Source organism: Carex rostrata, chromosome 1, assembly GCF_964058835.1.
Source record: "Carex rostrata chromosome 1, lpCarRost1.2, whole genome shotgun sequence".
Taxonomy (NCBI): Eukaryota; Viridiplantae; Streptophyta; class Magnoliopsida; order Poales; family Cyperaceae; genus Carex; species Carex rostrata.
The window spans coordinates 14,849,910-14,871,618 of NC_135918.1; the positions used below are offsets into that span (position 1 = coordinate 14,849,910).

The 21,709-nt window shown below is 35.9% G+C and overlaps 2 long non-coding RNA genes across 2 annotated transcripts; both read right to left on the reverse strand.

Moving 5' to 3' along the window:
* Positions 1-12,641: 12,641 nt before the first annotated feature.
* Positions 12,642-14,389, reverse strand: LOC144560298 (uncharacterized). The gene is made up of 5 exons (XR_013513355.1): positions 14,308-14,389; positions 14,139-14,166; positions 13,884-14,039; positions 13,534-13,623; positions 12,642-12,950 (listed from the first exon to the last, which is right to left on the reverse strand). It is a non-coding gene; the product is annotated as an uncharacterized LOC144560298 (long non-coding RNA).
* Positions 14,390-17,194: 2,805 nt separating this feature from the next.
* LOC144560293 (uncharacterized) lies at positions 17,195-18,793 on the reverse strand. Its single transcript, XR_013513354.1, has 3 exons — positions 18,363-18,793; positions 17,641-17,718; positions 17,195-17,502 (listed from the first exon to the last, which is right to left on the reverse strand). It is a non-coding gene; the product is annotated as an uncharacterized LOC144560293 (long non-coding RNA).
* Between the last annotated feature and the right edge of the window lie 2,916 nt (positions 18,794-21,709).

The window sequence follows — 21,709 nt, forward strand, 5'->3', positions numbered from 1 at the left end:
TCGGGTCTTTTCAGATTCGAGCTTATCCGCATGACACGTCATTGATCCTATCCAGATGACATGTCATCAATCCTATCCACAAGGGCAAAATGGTCATTTCACACCTATGCCACCTTGCATGTGTAGAAGCATGGAGAAGGATGTGGAAGGGTGTGGAAGGGGTATTTTGGTCATTTCACATATAAAAGGATGAGGTGTCAATGGCATATCTTGTAAATAGGCCGAACTTGGAGGGCATTTTGGTCTTTTGCAACCAACTCTAAACACTATAAATAAGGGGGGAGGGGTAGAGAGAGAAACATATATTCACATATATACATATGCACATTCACATGTATCTTTTCGTGCAGAAACGAATCGGTATTTTCTCTCTTTCCCGGTTTCTCTCCCAAATAGTGTTTCGGTTGAGAAAAGAAAGTTATACGTAGTTGACGTATAATCTTGCGGGTTGTTGTGGAGAATATTTACGGGATTGATGAATAGTGTTTTACCGAATTTCGCAGTATGTCAGTTTTGCATATTGATGAAACTGAGCAACCGAAAATTCGTGATTACGGGTTTTCGTCTTATTCCCGTGAATAGTGTTTTTTCATAATTCCGCGGTTTACGGTATTTCTGGCAGAAGAAATAAACCGCTCTCCGGTTAGTCCTGGTGGATAACCGATAGAGGTATCACACGTGTGATACTCCGAGTCGATTCCTTCCCTGGTGAGGCTCTACTCGCTCGGTCTGCATTCCAACTGTGATTTGGAAACAAGGTATAAATATGTTATATTAATCTATTTAATTTGTAAGTAGATTAAAGTTTTAGAAATCAATCATGGAGTAGATCTGTAAAAAGGATTAAAAGGGTCCTTGCAATGAAAGACTTCAGAAGGAACTCTGCTTTGGTCTTTCCGGCATATCCCTTTTAATTCACGGCTTGAGTTAGAAGTAAAAATTTTTGTTTTACGTTCTTTCCGCAGCTTAAGCCTAAACGGGTTTTGGTTACCGCGAAACCCCAAAAGTGGTATCCGAAAACCCTACAGTGGTATCAGAGCACAAGGCTCTCCCGCTGATTGATTTTCTAAAAGTTATAACTTATGCAAATTAGATGCATATACCGCATATCAGTTTAATTCTTACATTTGCAGCTTAAGTCCAAAACCGATTAGAAATGAGATTTTCTTGGATCGGTTCTACCGACTAAGAAAGTTAAATTAGATTTAAGCTTTCTTTATGCTTTCTTATGAAATGTAAACTTTTACATTTCTTGGATCGGTTTTCCGACCGAGAAAGATAAAATAGGATTTTATGCTTTCTTTATGTTTTCGTTTTCGAAAACCTTCGGATAAGTGAAGTTCATCGAAGAATGTGATGAAGCAATAAAGTACCTGAGTAAGAGCTGTCATTTCCACACAAGAAAGAGATGGTTCTGTCTAGGAAAGATTGAGTCTTAGCGGTCCTTGTGACCCCGATCTTTCCTGGGAGCCCCTTTCACGTGTCATAATGGCTGGCCCAAAAGGAACTTTGTCACGTTACCAAATTGCTTTATGGACCGAAAAGAATATTTGATTTTAAAACATATAAATTGTTTATGTGCTTTAAATGGTATAAATAAGAACTGAGCATAGCTGCAAAATAAAGAATTAGGAACTGATAAATAATACACCTGACTTGCTCCCGTATATAAGTAAATTAGATTTACAGCTTAGAGTAAATTAGATTTACTGCTTTAAAACTGAAAGAAATATACCTGACTTGCTCCCGTATATAAGTAAATTAGATTTACAGCTTAGAGTAAATTAGATTTACTGCTTTAAAACTGAAAGAAATATACCTGACTTGCTCCCGTATATAAGTAAATTAGATTTACTGCTTTGATATGAATTGAATAAATTATATTTATTCCTTTCAAAGGAACCGTGAAAGAACGTGATGTCAAAGAAAGATTTGTGAAAGAACTCACCGTTGTCTTTCTGGCAGACGACTTTCACGTGTCCAAAGTCAGTTACAAGAACTGACTGCTTAACAAAGCTAAGCATATCAAAGAGATATTGATAAAGAACAAAAACTAATGGAGATCACATTTCGTATTCAAGACTTCCTTTCTACGACCGCTTAATGAAGCATATGAAAGAGGTCGCTATAAAGATACGAATAAAATCACATTTAGTCATTCTTACATATGCTGAGAAAGGAAAGTAATGGGGATCATATTCGATATTTAGACTTCCTTTCCACGACCGCTTAATGAAGCATATGAAAGAGGTCGCTATAAAAATACGAATGGAATCACATTAGTCGTTCTTTCTGACATAAGCTAAGAAAAGAAATGGAGATCACATTCCGTATTCAAGACTTCCTTTCTATAATTGCTTAATGAAGCATATGAAAGAAGTCGCTATAAAGATACGAATAGAATCACATTAGTTGTTCTTTCTGACATACCCCTTTGGATATTGCTAGCACTATTAAGCATAAACACCAACCCATTAAATATTAAGTAGTATGCCCTTCCCACTCTATCCTCCTCACATCGTTGTTCATTGGTTGTATGATTGAAACCTACTCAGTAGGCATCGCCTTTTACCTTTGGTGGTCGAGGGTTATGTGAGACATAACAAAACAAAATAGAGTGAGGTTACTTACCGATGATTTCTAAAAGAGTTTTAGGCTCGGGGCAAAGTCTTCGTTAAATACACGTGATGTTTTAACGAAACTAAGAATCACAAAGAGTTGTGATTAGCATGTTTGCTTACCTAAGATAACTGATAGCCATGATATGCCTACACTGCCTTGGTTATTGGTGAAAACATGGATCTTGGTCCTACTGCAAACGGGAATAGAACAAATTTGCAGTGGGAGTTTTATTCATTGAATAAAACATTACATGAACAAAGCTAAAATCTTTACTTTAAACGTTGTAGAAATATGGCTAAAGAAACGTCTTTCTCTTTACGCTCCTTACTCGAAAAAGGTAGACATGCGTGAGAAAAAGGAAAATATCCTAAATACACCGGTCCCTGCTGAGATAGTAGAGAGCAGCTCTGTCAGTACTCACACGCTTCGTATGACAAGCGATGATGAGAAACTGGAGAAGCTTAACTGTCCGTGGAGCCACGAGTTGGCCACGGAAGTTATCCTGAACTCATTTCCTCTCAGCTATTCGGAGTTCATTGTGAACTCCCATAAGCAAGAGTTGGATAAGAGCTTGCAGGAGCTCCAAGGGATGCTGAGGATCACTGATAAAGACATTGAGAATAGTTCTCATGTCCTCATGATCCAAGAAGGTAGGAGGAAGATCAAGAAAGCAAAAGGGAAAAATGGCGATTAAGTACAAAGGCAAAGGGAAGTTGGTTCCAGGAACGAACTCTCCCAAGATAAATGTTTCTGCTAACTCTGACTGCTATTTTAGCAATAGCAAAGGTCACTGGAAGAGAAACTGCCCGGAGTATCTTGGAGATATGAATTTTGAGAATGTCTCAAAAGTCTCAGTCTCAAGTATTTATGTTATTGAAATTAATGTTGCGACCTCTGTTAATGATTGGGTACTGGCTACTGGATCATGTGCTCATATTTGCACGAATATGCACGCACTAAGAGGAAGTTACGCAATAAGGAAGTACAACTCCGAGTTGGTAACGGAGCACAAGTTGCGGCCGCTACAGTCGGTAGGATAAAATTGTACTTGCCTAGCGGGTTTATTCTGGAACTAGAAAATGTTTATTTTGTTCCTACCATTTCTAGAAATATCATATCAATCTCGTGTTTTGGAGATGAATGATTTCTCGTTTGTTATAAAGGACAATAGATGTTCTATTTATAAAAATGAGACATATTATGGATCATCTTACTTGTTAAATGATCTTTATATGCTAGAAATGGAAAACCACGTGTTTAACATCAATAACAAAAGACTCAAAACGTTTCATGAAAGTATTGACTTACATGAGACATAAGTCTGAATCCTTTGACGAGTTCAAGGAATTTAAGACTAAAGTAGAAAATCAACTGAACAAAAGTATTAAGGCATTACGGTAGGACCGTGGAGGCGAATACTTGAGTTATGGTTTTCAAAACGTACTTAAAGGAATGTGAGATAGTCTCATAACTCACACCTCTAGGAACACTGCAATGTTACAGTGTTGCCAAGAAAATGAAACAAACCATGTTGGACATGATTCGTTCCATGATGAGTGACGCCACCCTTCCAAAATCATTTTGGGGACACGCACTAAATACTGCCGCACTAATGATAAATATGGTTCCATCCAAGTCAGTTGAAAAGACTCCATATGAGTTATGGTTTGGGAAATCCCAAATATGTCTTATCTTAAAAATGGGGTTGCGAAGTATTTGTCAAACGCCTGACGTCTGACAAACTTGGTCCCAAATCTGACAAGTGCTTTTTCGTAGAGTATCCTAAGGAAACGAAATGATATTACTTCTATTACCAGTCCGAGAACAAATTAGTTGTTGCTCGTTATGGTATACTTTTGGAGAACAAGTTTCTTGCAAAAGGAAGTAGTGGGAGTAATGTAATACTTGAAGAAATTCAAGATACATCACACAATACAATATCTGAACTAGATCAGATTAACCCACCTCTTGATTCTTTGGCTGATGAGCATCTGGAAGTACCAAGTACACAAGTAGTTGTGGATAAGGTTCTAGTCCTGAGCTCAAGTGCTTCAACGCAAGTTGAAGAAGAACTGGATCCGCAGACAGTTGTGGATCAAGTTCGACAGCCTGAAGAACAAGTGCTACGTAGGTCAATGAGAACAGTCCATGCACCCGAGAGGTACTTGGGACTGCACGAGGTCTCAGTTTTTGACACTGAAGATCCTCTGACCTATGCGGAAGCAATGGATAGGCCTAACTCTGATAAATGGCTGGAGGCCATGAGATCCGAAATACAATCCATGTATGACAACACGGTTTGGAACCTAGTTGTACCACTTGATGGGGTGAAGCCCATAGCTAACAAGTGGGTTTTCAAAGGAAAACAGACATGGATGACAATATGACTATTTACAAAGCACGGCTAGTAGCGAAAAGGTTTCAAACAAATTCAGGGAATTGATGAAACTTTTTCTCCCGTGGCTATGTTTAAGTCAATTCGGATACTCCTAGCAATTGCCGCATTTCATGATAATGAAATATGGCAAATGGATGTCAAAACCGCATTCTTAAATGGAAATTTAAGAAGAGGATGTGTACATGACACACCCTACGGGTTTTGAAGATCCAGAGAAAGCTGGGAAGGTATGCAAGCTTCTTGAATCCATTTATGGATTGAAGCATGCATCACGGAGTTGGAATCTTCGATTTGGCGAAGAAGTCAAAAGCTTGACTTCGTTAGATGCGAAGAAGAATCTTATGTGTACAGAAAAACTAGTGGGAGTGTCATCGCCTTTCTTAATCTTATATGTAGATAACATACTCTTAATATAGGAAACGATATTCCTCTATTGCAATTAGCCAAGTCTTCATTAAAGAAAAGTTTTCTCGATGAAGGACTTGGGCGAGGATGTCTATATACTAGGCATAAAGATCTACTGAGGTAGATCAAAGAGACTTATAGGATTAAGTCAAAGCACGTACATTGACCAAGTGCTGAATCGGTTCAGCATGCAGGATTCTAAAAGAGAATTCCTGCCAATGAATCATGGTGCACTGCTTAGCAAGACTCAGTGTCCTTCGACAACTGATGAGCAAAGCACTATGAGTAGAGTACCATACGCTTCGGCTATTGGCTCTATCATATGCGCCATGTTGTGCACTCGCCCTGATGTCTCGTACGCTTTGAGTGTGACGAGTAGATATCAGGCTAATCCAGGCATAAAACACTGGAATGCAGTAAAGAATGTCCTTAAGTTCTTGAGAAGAACTAAGGATATGTTTCTCGTCTACAACGTTATCACCTAATACGAAAGATCATAAACATCATAAGATGTTTATAATTAATTATAAAAGATATAATTAATATAAAGGTGATGTAAAGATAAGTAGAATTGACACAGTCAGCAACACAGCTGATCCACTCACAAAATCTCTTCCTCAAGCCAAGCACTAGATGCTTAATGCTTCTATGAGTTTGGAACACATAGAAGATTGGCTGTGAGATTTTCTCAGGATCTACGAGATCTTAGAGAATATAGAGTTTGTATATAAGTAGGGTCTACGATGATTGACTCCTAGCTTAAGTGGGAGATTGTTAGTTTGTAATAATCTAGAAGTCAATAATACGATAATTTATCATAAAGCTTTGTTCATGAATTGGATGATTAATATCATTTTGTTGCCTTGAGTATTATTGAATTTATGGATCATTTCGAGTTCATGACTGAAATTGTGAAACTCCATAATATAGATGATATATACTCTTAATCTTAAAAGGTCACTAACCAAGGTAATTAGCAGGAACACTAATTACCGCTATAAGGTTAGTATGTGGATTAAAAGATGGTTAAGTTTTACAAACCATTTGACACGAGATGTCATTTTAATCACATAGATACATGTTCTAGGAACATGGTATTTGACAGACCCCGAATGAGACATTAAATAGAATTGTGTTCGTGTCATTAATGTTTCTCATTCAGTGTCACGTTCTAAAGTATGAGGTATTTATCGTTCCCACTAAGAAATATATATGTGTGAGTGTTATCTAACACTGTCCGTAAAAAGCAGTCATAACGGTAGCATTTCGATATATATAGCTTAGCTGAGGAAGTGATAGTCTGCCAAGAATACTACTTGTCCCTCGTATCTCTATACGAGTTATAGCATCACTGGGCCCCTTGATAGAGTAAGATTATCAGCGCGCGGTATAATTACAAGAGTAATTATATTTGATAATCTGCTCAAGATCAAGAAAAGATTCAATTAGCAAGGATGACACACATCTACCTTGAAACTGATCTGATAGCTATGAGACAGAAGAACAGACACAAGTAAATTGTTTACTGGATCGTGATATTGTACAGTACAGCATCATCTGTGTAATTGGATGGTCATGATGTGTTGCCAGACGCCACCCATGATTATAGAAGTTAAAACAGTTTTAACTCTATTTACCAACATAACACAGATCCTATTGGGTCACACCATATAGGAGTTAATCGGATAATCTTATTTTGATTGATTATAAATTGGTTATGATCAATGATAAGATGGTTATAATTAATTATACGTGTTATAATTAAATTATAAATGTTATGTAAAAATAACAAGCAAAAACATTGGTTAATTTATAAACGTGTATGACACGTTGTATAAAAGTTAACCGGTTAATTTATAAATGTGCAGGACACATTGTATAAATTATCGAAACAACAACCGCAAGAAAAATATATATAATTATTCAGAATAATTATACGAATATTATTTGTGTTCGGGCCGAGGGCATTCGAGTCTTTTCAGATTCGTCCTTATTCGCATGACACGTCATCGATCCTATCCAGATGACATGTCATCGATACCGAAACAAATAACCGAAAGAAAAATATATATATAATTGTTCAGAATAATTATACGAATATTATTTGTGTTCGGGCCGAGGGCATTCGGGTCTTTTCAGATTCGAGCTTATCCGCATGACACGTCATTGATCCTATCCAGATGACATGTCATCAATCCTATCCACAAGGGCAAAATGGTCATTTCACACCTATGCCACCTTGCATGTGTAGAAGCATGGAGAAGGATGTGGAAGGGTGTGGAAGGGGTATTTTGGTTATTTCACATATAAAAGGATGAGGTGTCAATGGCATATCTTGTAAATAGGCCGAACTTGGAGGGCATTTTGGTCTTTTGCAACCAACTCTAAACACTATAAATAAGGGGGGAGGGGTAGAGAGAGAAACATATATTCACATATATACATATGCACATTCACATGTATCTTTTCGTGCAGAAACGAATCGGTATTTTCTCTCTTTCCCGGTTTCTCTCCCAAATAGTGTTTCGATTGGGAAAAGAAAGTTATACGTAGTTGACGTATAATCTTACGGGTTGTTGTGGAGAATATTTACGGGATTGATGAATAGTGTTTTACCGAATTTCGCGGTATGTCAGTTTTGCATATTGATGAAACTGAGCAACCGAAAATTCGTGATTACGGGTTTTCGTCTTATTCCTGTGAATAGTGTTTTTGCATAATTCCGCGGTTTACGGTATTTCTGGCAGAAGAAATAAACCGCTCTCCGGTTAGTCCTGGTGGATAACCGATAGAGGTATCACACGTGTGATACTCCGAGTCGATTCCTTCCCTGGTGAGGCTCTACTCGCTCGGTCTGCATTCCAACTGTGATTTGGAAACAAGATATAAATATGTTATATTAATCTATTTAATTTGTAAGTAGATTAAAGTTTTAGAAATCAATCATGGAGTAGATCTGTAAAAAGGATTAAAAGGGTCCTTGCAATGAAAGACTTCAGAAGGAACTCTGCTTTGGTCTTTCCGGCATATCCCTTTTAATTCACGGCTTGAGTTAGAAGTAAAAATTTTTGTTTTACGTTCTTTTCGCAGCTTAAGCCTAAACGGGTTTTGGTTACCGCGAAACCCCAAAAGTGGTATCCGAAAACCCTACATTTTTTGTGGCAAAGCTATGAGTCTCGTGTCCCTCGCTGCCACCGACTTGTGGACCACTCATAGCAAGCCGTCGGCTTTCTTCTTGCTCCACCATGGTGGTAATTTGAGCAAAGGAGGGAAGGGAAGTTGTTAAAAGAAGTTGTGATTTCACGGCTTCATAGCTTGGATTGAGACCCGCGAGATATTGGAAGATTTTATCTTCTTCTTCTCTCTGAATGGCTATTGGATCTGGTATGGGTGGCCGATAAACTCGAAGTTCATGCCATTTCTTTTGAAGAGCACCCAGGTACTCTATATTACTCCTTGACCCTTGTTGTTCTTGCTGGATTTCTAGTTTTAATCGATAAATGTGGGAATTGTTGTTTTGTCGGCTATACATCGTTTTTATGCCTTCCCACAGTGAGAAAGCTGTTTCATGGCCAAGGAATATTTCTGAAACACTCGGCTCCATGGATTGCATGATCCATGTCATGACTCTGTCATTCTTAGATTGCCACTATTTTCTTGCCTTTTTTTCGGCCTCAGTTGCCTCATCTTTCTTTTTTGGAACCGGCTTTACAGACTCTCCTGTGATGAATTCTAAAACCTCTCTTCCACTGAGAGATAATCTTGCGGCACTTGCCCATGAGAGATAGTTTTGGCCGTTGAGCAATGAGTTTGTGAGTTTTGAGGTATTGGTGGCTTCTTTCGAATGCTGCCCCTCTGAAGCCATCTCTTTGACGTGCTAGACTTCTGTTTATGGGTTTTGATTTTGCTTGTGTATATACCAGTTTTGCTGGTAAGAATTTGGAAGAGATTTTTTCGGTCACAGAGACTGATGCTCTGATACCATGTTGAATTTATGCAATTTCTGAGGAGAGATTATTTTGAGAAAACAATTATTTCATTTTTTTTTCTTCTTTACACTGTTACCATTCCTATATATATTACAAACATCTAAGCTACTGTTTTGTTACCGTTTGTACCTTGTACCTATGTACAGTATACCTATTTGTTGAATATATGCAAGGAGGCCCCTTTACTTCCTTGATTTAATCCTAGCCTTCTATTTCTAGATCTATGATGATTATTAATCTGAGATCCTAGATCCTATTTCTCAACAGCACCTAAATTGGACTTTCTATAATTATTTCTAATTCAACATGAATTTTCTTTTTAATTTCATGAGATTTATAAGGATATTATAATTTGCAAATTTTTTTAAATAATACATTTTATAATTAATTCCCACGTTGTCAAACATACAAATTTTCATTTGCTAATTGTAAATTGCTAATTATATATGGAACTATTTTTTTTATGAGATTTATAAGGATATTATAATTTATTTGTTTTTTTTTCTAAAGAAAACATTTTATAATTCCCACGTTGTCAATCTTAATTATGAATTTTCATTCGCTAATTGTAAATTGCTAATTATATATATGGAACTTTCAATTCTAATTTATAATCACCGTAATCATTTTAATTTGTTTTTCAAATGAAGGGGTTCTAAATTAAATTATATTATTTTGAAAACAACTGTACTTAATTGTATTATAATTTCCCTGCAAAAAAAGATTTAGTAGGTTTTCATACAATTATTTGGTGGTAGAGGCGAAATGGGATTTCCAATAGGTTATTTCGTTATACGTAATTGCTAAAAAATTGTGGTCCTATTCTTCCCGAAGATTTTTCAATTTTGGTTTTCTTAGTTTGTTTGCTTACATGCGCTTGATGTATTTACAATGTACGAGAAATGAATATTACTTTGACTTTTAGTTACAAGAAATGAATATTACATCGACTTTTGCTTACGTACAGCTATGGATATTTATTTCTGTTACAGAATCAGTGGCGAGTCCAGTATTCAACAGGGGTAGGCACTTGCTATGGATATTTATTCATCTTCACAAAGATCACAACAAATAGGGCCTAGCTTAGCATTGATATTGCCGGTGGCTACGGCTAGTGTTGAAAGGGTATTTTCGGCAATGAATTATGTGAAAAACCGAGTAAGGAATTCAATGGGAGATCAATTCTTAAATGATTGTTTAGTTGCTTACGTTGAAAGTGAATTATTTGATGAGGTAGATGATTAACGAATTATGCAACGATGGCAAAATATGAGTAACCGTAGAGGAAAGCTCCCTCCATTCACTTGATTTTGTAGCATTAATATATTTCTTGTTTTTTGATATGTAAAAGAATATTTGTTACAAACTTTTGACTTAGTTGAAATCTTTGATGTTCATTTATGTTAATTTTTTTTTTTGACAACTATTTATATAGTTATGCTTGCCTACCCTTGATTGAATTTCTAGCCTCGCCACTGTACAGAATGGGTAAGGGATGGCATAACCATGCGGGATTCTACTGCTTCTTGTTGTTTATTTGAGTGAAACCTTCGGAAATACACATTTTTGTACCAGGTTTTGAATAAGCCTTTTTTTTTTTTTTTTAAGGTTGGCAAATATATGCCTCATTGATTCTTTGAATTTGTATAAATGTCATTTTCACCTTGTATGCTAATGTAATGCAAATCAAACTCTGGTGATAAATTTCTGGCGTTAATGGCACTATTGTAATTTTTCCCGTTATTATTTAGCTATAAACTTAGTAATTCTTGTTAATTCTTGGAACATCCTCTCAATTTCTCTAAGAATATTACACTTCATTTTATTTTTCTTAAATTTTCTGAAAGGAGTCCAAGGCAGCAAAGAGAAGGGGTAATTTACTTGCAAAAGGAGAGATCATGAAGAAAACCTTGGCCAAGTGCGACCACAAAAGAAAGAGAATTATTTGTGAACACGATCCAATCAAACAAGTCTTCCATTGTCTTAATTTGTTGGATAAGAAAATCATATATCAGTGTCTTCGAGGATTAGAAACAGAGTGACACCGCCTGGGTCACCTATCAAGCCACCTCAACAACATATATCATATCATCAAGTTGAGTGTCCCATTTTGAGGATGGTTAAGCCTTTTCAAGTCCATATTACCATAACTCAAGTTAATATATATGAACCAAAATCAGGTCAGCAATGGACCAAGCTTTATAGTCCGTTTTATGGATAGTTTGATATGCGTTAGTTATTTGATCATATCTGGTTTATACAAACTCGGATTAACGTGATTCAAATTTTTTTTGGAAAGCTTACGAACTTCTCATACATTTTCTTTTCTCTCTCTTGTTAGTTTTTTTTTCTCACAAACTTTTGAGCCGCCGAATATTTTCCAAATCATTAAGTTGTCACTATAGTTTGGTGGCATGCTTCAGAGATTTTACTCGATTTCTTCCCTCTCATTTATCTGTTAATATGTAAATCTATTACTATTTGATTTGCATGAGATCTTCTTTATTTTTTATTTTTTAATTCTTAATTGGACAGGGAATTTTGTTAGAAATTCACATACAAAATTCACAAACCTAATATATGTCATATTTGTACTTTTTTAATTAATTTTGTTTCATTATTTTTAATTTTTAATTTGGTTATTAATTACGAGTAAACTAAATTCTACCTGAAGGACTCACTAGTACAAAAAACCCCTTCACCGACTGTTAAAATACCCCTACACCGACTGTTATAGCGACATCAGTAAAGCCGGTGCCAGTGAAGGTTACCTTTTACCGACGCTTGAAAAAGAGTCAGTGTTAAGCACAACACTGACTGTTTTTAGAGCGTCAGTGTTGGTGTTTAACACTGACGGTTTTTTAAGCGTCGGTGTTGAACCCAACACTGACGGTTTTTTAAGCGTCGGTGTTGAACACTAACACTGACGGTTTTTTAAGCGTCGGTGTTGGTGTTTAACACCGACGCTTAAAAAACCGTCAGTGTTGGCGTTCAACACCGACGCTTAAAAAACCGTCAGTGTTGGTATTCAGCACCGACGCTTAAAAAACCGTCAGTGTTGGGTTCAACACTGACGCTTGAAAAAGAGTCGGTGTTGATGTTAAAAATGTCAGTATATATATATTAAAAACAGTCGTTATTAGCTTTATAACCGTCAGTGTTGATATAAAAATTTCGGCATGGTTCTGTTTATATTTGGGCTAGCCTCCATATTCTTGCTAGCCATATATTACTATTTAACATTTATTGATGTTAAACAATGTATCATACAAATAATTTAGACAACATAATATATTCATTCACCAAAAGACACACAACATAATAGATTCATTCACCAAAAAAAACCAAGCACACCTAACCTACACATCATTCTTAATCCCACCTAAGATAAAACAATATGGTACTGTATGTTATCTCAAAAAACTAAATGGTCCTCCACCAAAATTGAAGACAGAGAGAACCTGCAACTGTTTCTCTGCACATGCTCTATAGTTCAAGATGTCATCAATGTCACATTCTTTTCTTGCAGTGCATACCTATACAAGTATTTAATTAGTCAGAATAAAAGAAATGACAAGGACTATCTTGCATAATCTCAGACTGACAGAGCATTTGCTTATGAATTTTATCTTCAAAAACAGTGATTTTCACAATTAAAAGCTCTCTGTCATATCTAAAATGATGTAAATAAATTAAAAGGGACTTGTTAGCATAACAACCAGACTTACAACATGTGTACCAGTCAATGTCAGGTGTTGTACCAGTCAAAAGAACAAATGAACCAAGTGAGGCACTCAACTGGTACAAGAGATGCACAAAATGACCAGCATCAGAAAACTGAATAGAACAATCAGCTACAGGGACCAAATGACAAAATCAAGGATACAGTCAAATAAAGGACTTCAAAACACACAATTAGACCAAAAAAATTATATTTTTAGGATTTTCTAAGTATTTATTAAGCATTTTTAATTTTCACATTCTCAAAATACAAAAACTGCTTAATTACCAAATCTGCCCGTCTTTCAAGCACTGTTAAGTGCTGTTCTGCATTTCTAAAAATTCTAAAAATTGGCAAAACCACTTAAATAAAGTATGTGCAGTTATCAAATAAAGTACCTCATCTCCTGGGTTTCATATTCGGGTGAAGTCGCAAGGCTAAGTTTTTGTATGCCTTTATCTCTTACTGTGTTGCTGTTCTCTCTACCCCTAAAATATGTTAATAAAAATAGCAATTAATTAGTAATTAATTCACCTAGAGTTATGATGCTATGTAAGTTCAACTGAATTTCAGCTAAAACAATTAAAAAAAATGCCCTTAAACTTTTTTAAAGCACTACAGGCCCTTAAACTTTTTTAAAGCACTAAAGGTACAAACGAAACGTACAGCCCTCAATTTTATCTACCCATTAAATAAAATTCATTTCACCATTAAGAAAGATAGAATCAAAGTTGATTATTTAACATGCCTTGACATAGCTGACACCTAAATCTTTTCTTGTATAACCACGTGCCAGATTTCGCATTATATATTGATTGTAATCCTTTAAGATTCTCATTATGAGATCTGATGTGGAAACCCCATCTGTCCTTTTAGTTTCCATGAATTTACCAATCTTCTTCACCTGTAAGAGAAGCCAAATTTTATTATTGTTAATAAAACTTGAAAATCACAAGTCATTTATTCATTACAATAAAAGAAAAGAGAGAGAGAGAGAGTATACAAATTCATAGACATCATTTCCAGCACCACTTACATCAGCATATCAAAGGAGGGAAAAATGAGAAACATGAAGCAAGTTAAAAAGATTTGATATATAAAATTATTATCTAATAAGAGATGTCTTATTATCTAACAAAAAAATGATAGCTATTAATGGAACATAAACATACGGGAGTGCATCATGAGCAACATAACAAATTTTATGCTTGTCAATGATCTCCTTAGTGACAACCCATGAAGCATCAGGAATTACCTCATCAACCCACCTAAAAAAACAAAAAGAAGAGAATTTAAAAGCAAGAAAAGCCTTTGTATATAACTCGAAAGTAAACCTCAATTAAGCGTCGATTGTTGAACATAAGCCTCAAATAAGTAATTGTTATCAACCAGAATGCAAATCAACTTTCTTTGGAAAATCATGACCAGCAAAAGTGACTGATTCTGACAAAGGGTTTCATCAAGCACTAAGCACTGATTATAGAGCGGGATTTTGTTCAATTTTGTTTGTTAAAACAGGGTGACATTGCTAACAAAAAGAAAAACGACAAGAAGATAACATTTTTTTATTTGTATTCTTGAATGAATTTATTTAATAGAAGAAGCCTCTTATGCTTGTGCTTTATTAGAATGTTGCTTACTAATTTCTCAATATGACAGTACAATATGGAATAACAGTGAACAAAAAATCAGTAAAGAGAACCATACTCATGGTATATGACCAAGAGGTAAACACCTGAAACAAAGAAAATGAATAATCATGACATTAGCTACCCTTAGCAGAATGCAAAAGTAAATAAAAAAATGAAATCTGCATCCAAACCAGAAGTCCATTCTGCCCCCAAACAAATGGATAACAGTGGTAGACACACAAGAGAGACAAAATAAACTAAAAAGCAAAGCTCGTATCTTCAAGGATGCACAACAAACGGTAAACCACAGTGAATAATTTACCAGAATCAAGCCTATTAAGGTTAATTTCAGCCTAGGTAGATGGATTGACTTTTTAGGTTATGATTTAAAAAATGCTTTAGAAGTGGAAAAAGAAAGAAAACACACTCACGTTTGGCTTCGTGGCACTATTGATCAGAACTCAGAAGCATCAAGCTAGCAGCGTCGATGGGTGAAGAGGCACCAATGGGTGAAGAGGCGGAGGAGAGAATCGGTGAAGAGTGGAGGACGCGCTAGGATGGGAGGAGAGGCGCCGATGGGTGAAGAGGCGGAGGAGAGAGGCGATCTGATGGCGGAGGCGGCGACAGAGAGAGTAGCCTAAGAGAAGGAGGAGGAGAATGGTCGGTGGAGAGGAGGAGATGATCGGTGGAGAGGAGGAGGAGAATGGGAGCGCGTCAGATCTAGTGCGGTATCACAAAAGAGGGATAGAGGAGGGCGGGGGAAATGAAAATTTTTGGACAAAAAAGAAGGGAAATGGCGCAAATTGACGGGGAAATAAAATTTTGAGAGAGGATGTAAATCACCGACGGGTATACAAAACCGTCAGTGTTGGATGTAAATCACCGACGGGTATACAAAACCGTCAGTGTTGGATGTAAATCACCGACGGCTATGCAAAACAGTCAGTGTTGGTTGCTAATACTGACTGTTTTAAAAAAAACAGTCAGTGTTGGATGTTAACACTGACTGTTTTTTATAGCCGTCGGTGATTTTTACCGCTGAATATAATATTGTTTGTGAGCTATACATATAAGTGTACATATTGATAAATTTTATACCAAAAGATAATGTTAGAATATTTTTTTTGCATTATTAAATAATTTTGACAAATTAAATTATATAGTTGTGCATGCATGTTGTATCAAGGACTTATGTCAAACATCAAAGACTATAGAACATCAACTCTTGTTGGATGAGATAATGAAGGAACAAAGACAAACGTCGTCCGTTGGTTGATCGGAACCGTTCAAATCAAAGAGTGTTCCATTAAATTCATTGTCGGTGAGTTTGATCTAATTTGATGTTCATTTACACATCCATCCAAGCAACGGAATATAACGAGATCGTAAGGCTATAAACATTACACATTGGATTGAAGCTTACAATTGTTGGAACTCCAATTATTTTTTGTTTTTAAGGTTCCTGGTACTAACATGATCATTTTAAAATAAATTAGGAATTATTTGATTACAGATCACCCGTTGATTATTCATAAGAAAATGAACGGTCCACAGTTATTAGCTCAATTTGTTTGAACAAATATTGATGAAATTATATAAAATTGATAATTACGAACATTATTTGGTCACAAGTTATGTATAAAAGTAGGAAATATTTTTTTTTGGAATTTATTCATATTATTTGCTGTACAAAAATCATAAATTTCATCATCTGCTGATATGAATCGTTTGATGGGTGATGATGGGTGATGAAGGGTCATAATTACCAATAGATATCTCCATTAATTTTGAATCATACAACCCCGATCTCCATTGGTGCAATTGATTTGTAATTGCAAACTAGTCAAGTGCCCACACGATGCAGTGGGAATTGATATTATTAAATCACAATAATTAATCTCAAGTAATTATAATCTCATAAATCAATAATTGTATCCCATTACATATAAATCATGACAGACCTTGTAAACATTCATAAGATTTTTTTTTTTTCATTCAAATGACCATAGGCTTGCATCCATTTTGAATATATATATTTGATTCTAAATATAAAAGATCCGCTAAAATTCATTTAAAGGCTATCGTAATCCTTAAACAGCAGGTATGTAAACCCCTCATAATTCCAAAATTTGTTGTCCATGTAGAAGCAACACACTGATATCTTTGTTCTCAACACCTTCGAGATAGCCTCTCTAAATAATATTGCATACCCGAAACACATTTTTTTTTTGGTAAAAAAGGATTATAAATTAGTAGTGATATAGTCATTTTACCAGCTATTACAACTCAAAACAAAGAAACTCATCCCCTAAGTACCAAGAAAAAAAAAATTAAAAGAACATCTATGTCAATGCAAACAACACCAAGAGCGATCTCACCTTTGGTGTGATAAATTATAATCAGGATCAATTTATTAAAAGAAAACATCTATGTCAATGCTAAATTGCAATTAACAACTCTCACCTTTGGTGTTCTACATGAATTGACAAGCATTTGTTATAAGAGCTGATGATATAAAATCAGCATATTAATTTCATTATTGACTTAAATTGACTTAAAAACCAACAAGTACCTCTAAATTCTGGTAAAATTTTATATAAAAAAAAATTATGCCAGTACGTCAATCTGATAAGGGCATCAATGTGGCTGTACCACCTAGCAACATTGACATACTAGTAAGAGGGAGCCGAGTTCAGAATTGCATAAACAGCAAGGTCATCCTTGGAAGCTTGGTACCTAATTTAACAATTCAACAAGCAGAAATCACAAAGTCAATGCCAAAATTTTATTGTACCATAAATTCACATAAACTGTAAACCTCAAAAAATTAAAATTTATTATTATTTCACAATGTGTCAAAGCAGAAGGTCAAACCTGTTCAAGGATCTTTGGATCCCGCTCACCACCCTCTTCTAGAAGGTCAGCAATGGATTCTGTGAGCCATGCCAATTTCTGCCTCAAGTACAATAAAAAAGATAGAATACAAAATTATATAACGTAGAATTCTAAAAATGACCATCTATTAGAGTGAATATGGTGGAATAATATCTGAACAATTAAAACTTATTTTCATATTTAATGGCTGGTACTGAATGAAATACCGAAATAACCTACGACAACCTATCTGAAAAATGAAATCTGCATCCAAAAATGAATAATCATGATTACAGTGGCCAATTTTCTTAACAAAAAAATACATTGATTACAGTGGCCAATTTTCTTAACTAGCACTCTCAGTCCCTCACTATATTATAGTGGCCAATTTAGGTTGATTCCTAGAAAATTTGACAGATTTTTGGGTTGAACTAAAATCCAGAAAAAGGGACAGTAAAAGGGACAGTAAAAGCACTCTCAGTCCCTCTCAAGTTAAGCCATTGACTTCTAAAAGACAGGGACAGTAAAAGGGACAGTATGCCTGTAACAGTGAAGGCAAATCGCAAACCCCAGTAGCCGTACCAGTGGCTAGAAGAAAACAGTACCCATGACCCAATGAAACCAGTACCAGTATCCAAAGGGAAAAATGGGAAATCAGACCAAATTAGTGTTTGTAATTACTTTCTTGTCCCCACGCCCTGTCAATTAATGAAATTAATTACCTTGAGAAGCTCAGAGTTAACGTGTAGTTGAATATCGGTTGAAGAGCACAACTGCATGCTTAGTACTCATGTATCCAGAGGTGAGGCGGGATAGGGCCTAGTATGTGCTCGGGGAGAGGGAGGCTGTGGCAGGGTAGGGCTTGTGCTCGGGGCGAGGGAGGTTGAGGCGGGGTAGGGTTTGAGCTCGGGGCGAGGGAGGTTGAGGCGGGGTAGGGTTTGAGCTTGGGGCGAGGGAGGCTGAGGCGGGGGAGAGACAGCAAGGCGGAGAGCAAGGCAAAGAGCAAGGCGGAGAGCAAGGGAAGCTGAAGCTTAGGCGGAGTTCCTTACCGTTTCTTGAGAAGCTGAGGCGGAGAGCAAAGAAGCTGGAAATTTAGAGTTGTATATATGCTTCGGCGTTTTTAGAATGAAAATCAATAGGTTGTACATGTGCTTCGCGGCTGATCGAAATTTTGAGTTACAAACCCGCGAAATGAAATTTACAGTGCGGCTCATCAAAAATCATCGATGGCTCCACAAGAGTCAGTGTTGGCAAAAATCACCGACGGTTCCGAAAATTAAAAACAAAACAGTCAGTGTTAGTACTCAACACTGACTGTTTTTATAAACCGTCACTGTTGAGTACTAACACTGACTGTTTTCATAAACCGTCAGTGTTGAGTACCAACACTGACTGTTTTTAAAGCGTCAGTATTGGTACTCAACACTGGCACTTGAAAAACAGTCAGTGTTGGTGTGCAACACTGACTGTTTATAAAGCGTCAGTGTTGAAGAACAACGCTGACTGTTATTTAATAAAAGAGTCAGTGTAGTATGAGCAACACTGATGCTTTGCTTAAAACAGTCGGTGATTAAGGGTCGGTGAAGGGGTTTTTTGTACTAGGTACTCAAGTCTTTCTATTTGAGACCCAAATTTATGCCTCAATTAGTCGGACCTTTTAGAAAGGTCTTCTTAAAATTACCAATTAATTCGCAATTTCTTTGGATTAGTTATGATCGCCTAAATTGGACTTTTTATTATTATTTCTAATTCAACGTGAATATTTTTACAATTTTTTAAATTTATATGGATATTATAATTTGCAATGTTTTTTTAAAGAAAACATTTTATAATTCCCACGTTGTCAAACATACGAATTTTCATTCGCTAATTGTAAATTGCTAATTATATATGGAACTAAATTTTTGTATGAGATTTATAAGGATATTATATTTTTTTTGTTTTATTAAAGAAAATATTTTATAATCCCACGTTCTCAAACTTAGGGCGTGTTCGGCCGAATCACTGTTCACGTGGGAAAAAAAAAATTCAGTTCAATTGAATTTTTTTTTCCCACGGGAACAGTGTTTTTCAGTTCAATTCCCGTGCCCGTGCCCATTCCCATTTGTCGGCCGAACAAGCCCTAAGGATTTTCATTCCAAATTGTAAATTGCTAATTATAAAGGGCACTTTCAATATTAATTTCTAATCAACGTAATAATTTTTAATTAGTTTCTCAAATGAAGATGTTCTGAATTAAATTATATTATTTTTGAAATAACTGTACTTAATTTTATTCTAATTTCCATGCAAAAAATAGATTCAGTAAGTTTGCTTGTAATTATCTGGTCAGAAAAATCTTGCTATTTAGCGTTAATTGAGGAGCCGTTGCAGATAAGAAAGAATGAGAATTATTTGTGAACAGGATCCAGTCAAACAAGTCGTCCAGTGTCTTTATCGGATAAGATAAGCTTCTTTTCCCACCCTAGGGGTACTTTTCAACTAGACAGCACAGTTTAAGCTAAGTATTTCCTATCAATTTGGGAATGAAAGGAATTGACCAACCTCTTCGATCCTCTATCCCAGTAGAAATTTTCTGGATATTGTAGAAGATAAGGACAGAGTAGTTAGTTATCAATCGCCCACCCGGAAAACTAGTGCCGTCACTTTGAATGTAGTAAGCTAGCAAGGTCAGTCATGAATTTTATTGATGCATGCATTACAATTATTACTTATTTGAACTATTCAAATTAATTATTTGAGTTTTAAAAACGGAAATATTAAGTCATAACACTGATAAAAAATATTACAAGTTCGGCAGATTATAAACTATGATAAATTATTATTAACTAAAATTATTATAATCAAATAACTATAAATCGAATAGAAAATGGAAATACAATCTCAACCCGTGTCTGCATGTGTAGACCCCGGCGGAAAAGAACAGCCCACGTGATATAAAGCTGAATATATATATATATATATAATTTATTTGAATCTGGAGAAAATCCTGTCCCACTACTCCACTAGTCCACTACCAATCAATTATTGGTGCCTCTAGTCTCCAGACCTATGTCCTCTCAGATCTATGCTATTGCATTTCTCCCTCTTAGATCTAATCTGTACAGCATTTCTACCTCTCATATCTGCTGCATTTCACCCTCTCCGTTGAAGAATCGTCTCAACTCTTCCAACACAAGGTACATCTCACATCTCTTGCTTTCTTCTAGTAGCGTGCTTGTGTGTGTCTAGCCACTAATCCCTATAAATATATTATATATGCTCTTATGCTATTAAAAATGCCATTTTTTAACTTATTCAATTCAGTGTTGTATATAATGGTATGCAGTCGTCAGACGGACAAGGTATCGTCAAGCGATTAATTAGAAATAATCGAGTATAATGGGACATAATCAGGAATAATCGATTAATTAGTTGGATAAATCAATTATAGTTTGATTACCACCATTGAATAATCAACTTATTAGTCAACCTAAACGGACGTTTTTTACAACACTGGTTCAATTGTTTCAGATCATACTTGAACGAAACACACATGGTTTTTATCCTGTGCGCCATCATTTTATTTCAATATTATTAAGCTATGATGGATATATAAATGTCACATCACATATCTAATTTGACATGTCAAGGAAAACTATAAACAGTATTACAATATAACACAGTGATTTTGCATTACAATATATTGTGATATGCGCAGTGAAGATGTAGGATGTACGGCTATATGCATAGTAGGAAAAATCGACCAATACCGATCCGGATTAGTATCGGCCGGCCCCGATCCAATTCTGAACCGATCCTATTCTAGTTCCCGCTCATCCTCCAACTATAACGGCTTTTCATTTACAGAAAATTTTGTGAATGAAAACTATCGTTTAATCCATCTCCACCACCTGCCTTCTCCACCCCATTGCTGCTCTCACTCCACTCTTATTCTTGATCTCTCTCTCGCCCTCTCGCAGTTCCCACACTGCTCTCGGCTCGTGCCCCACCTACTCTCTCCTCCCTCCTCCACCCTGTCGCCACTCTTGCTCTCACCTTATTGTTGCTCCTGTTGAAATAACAGCAC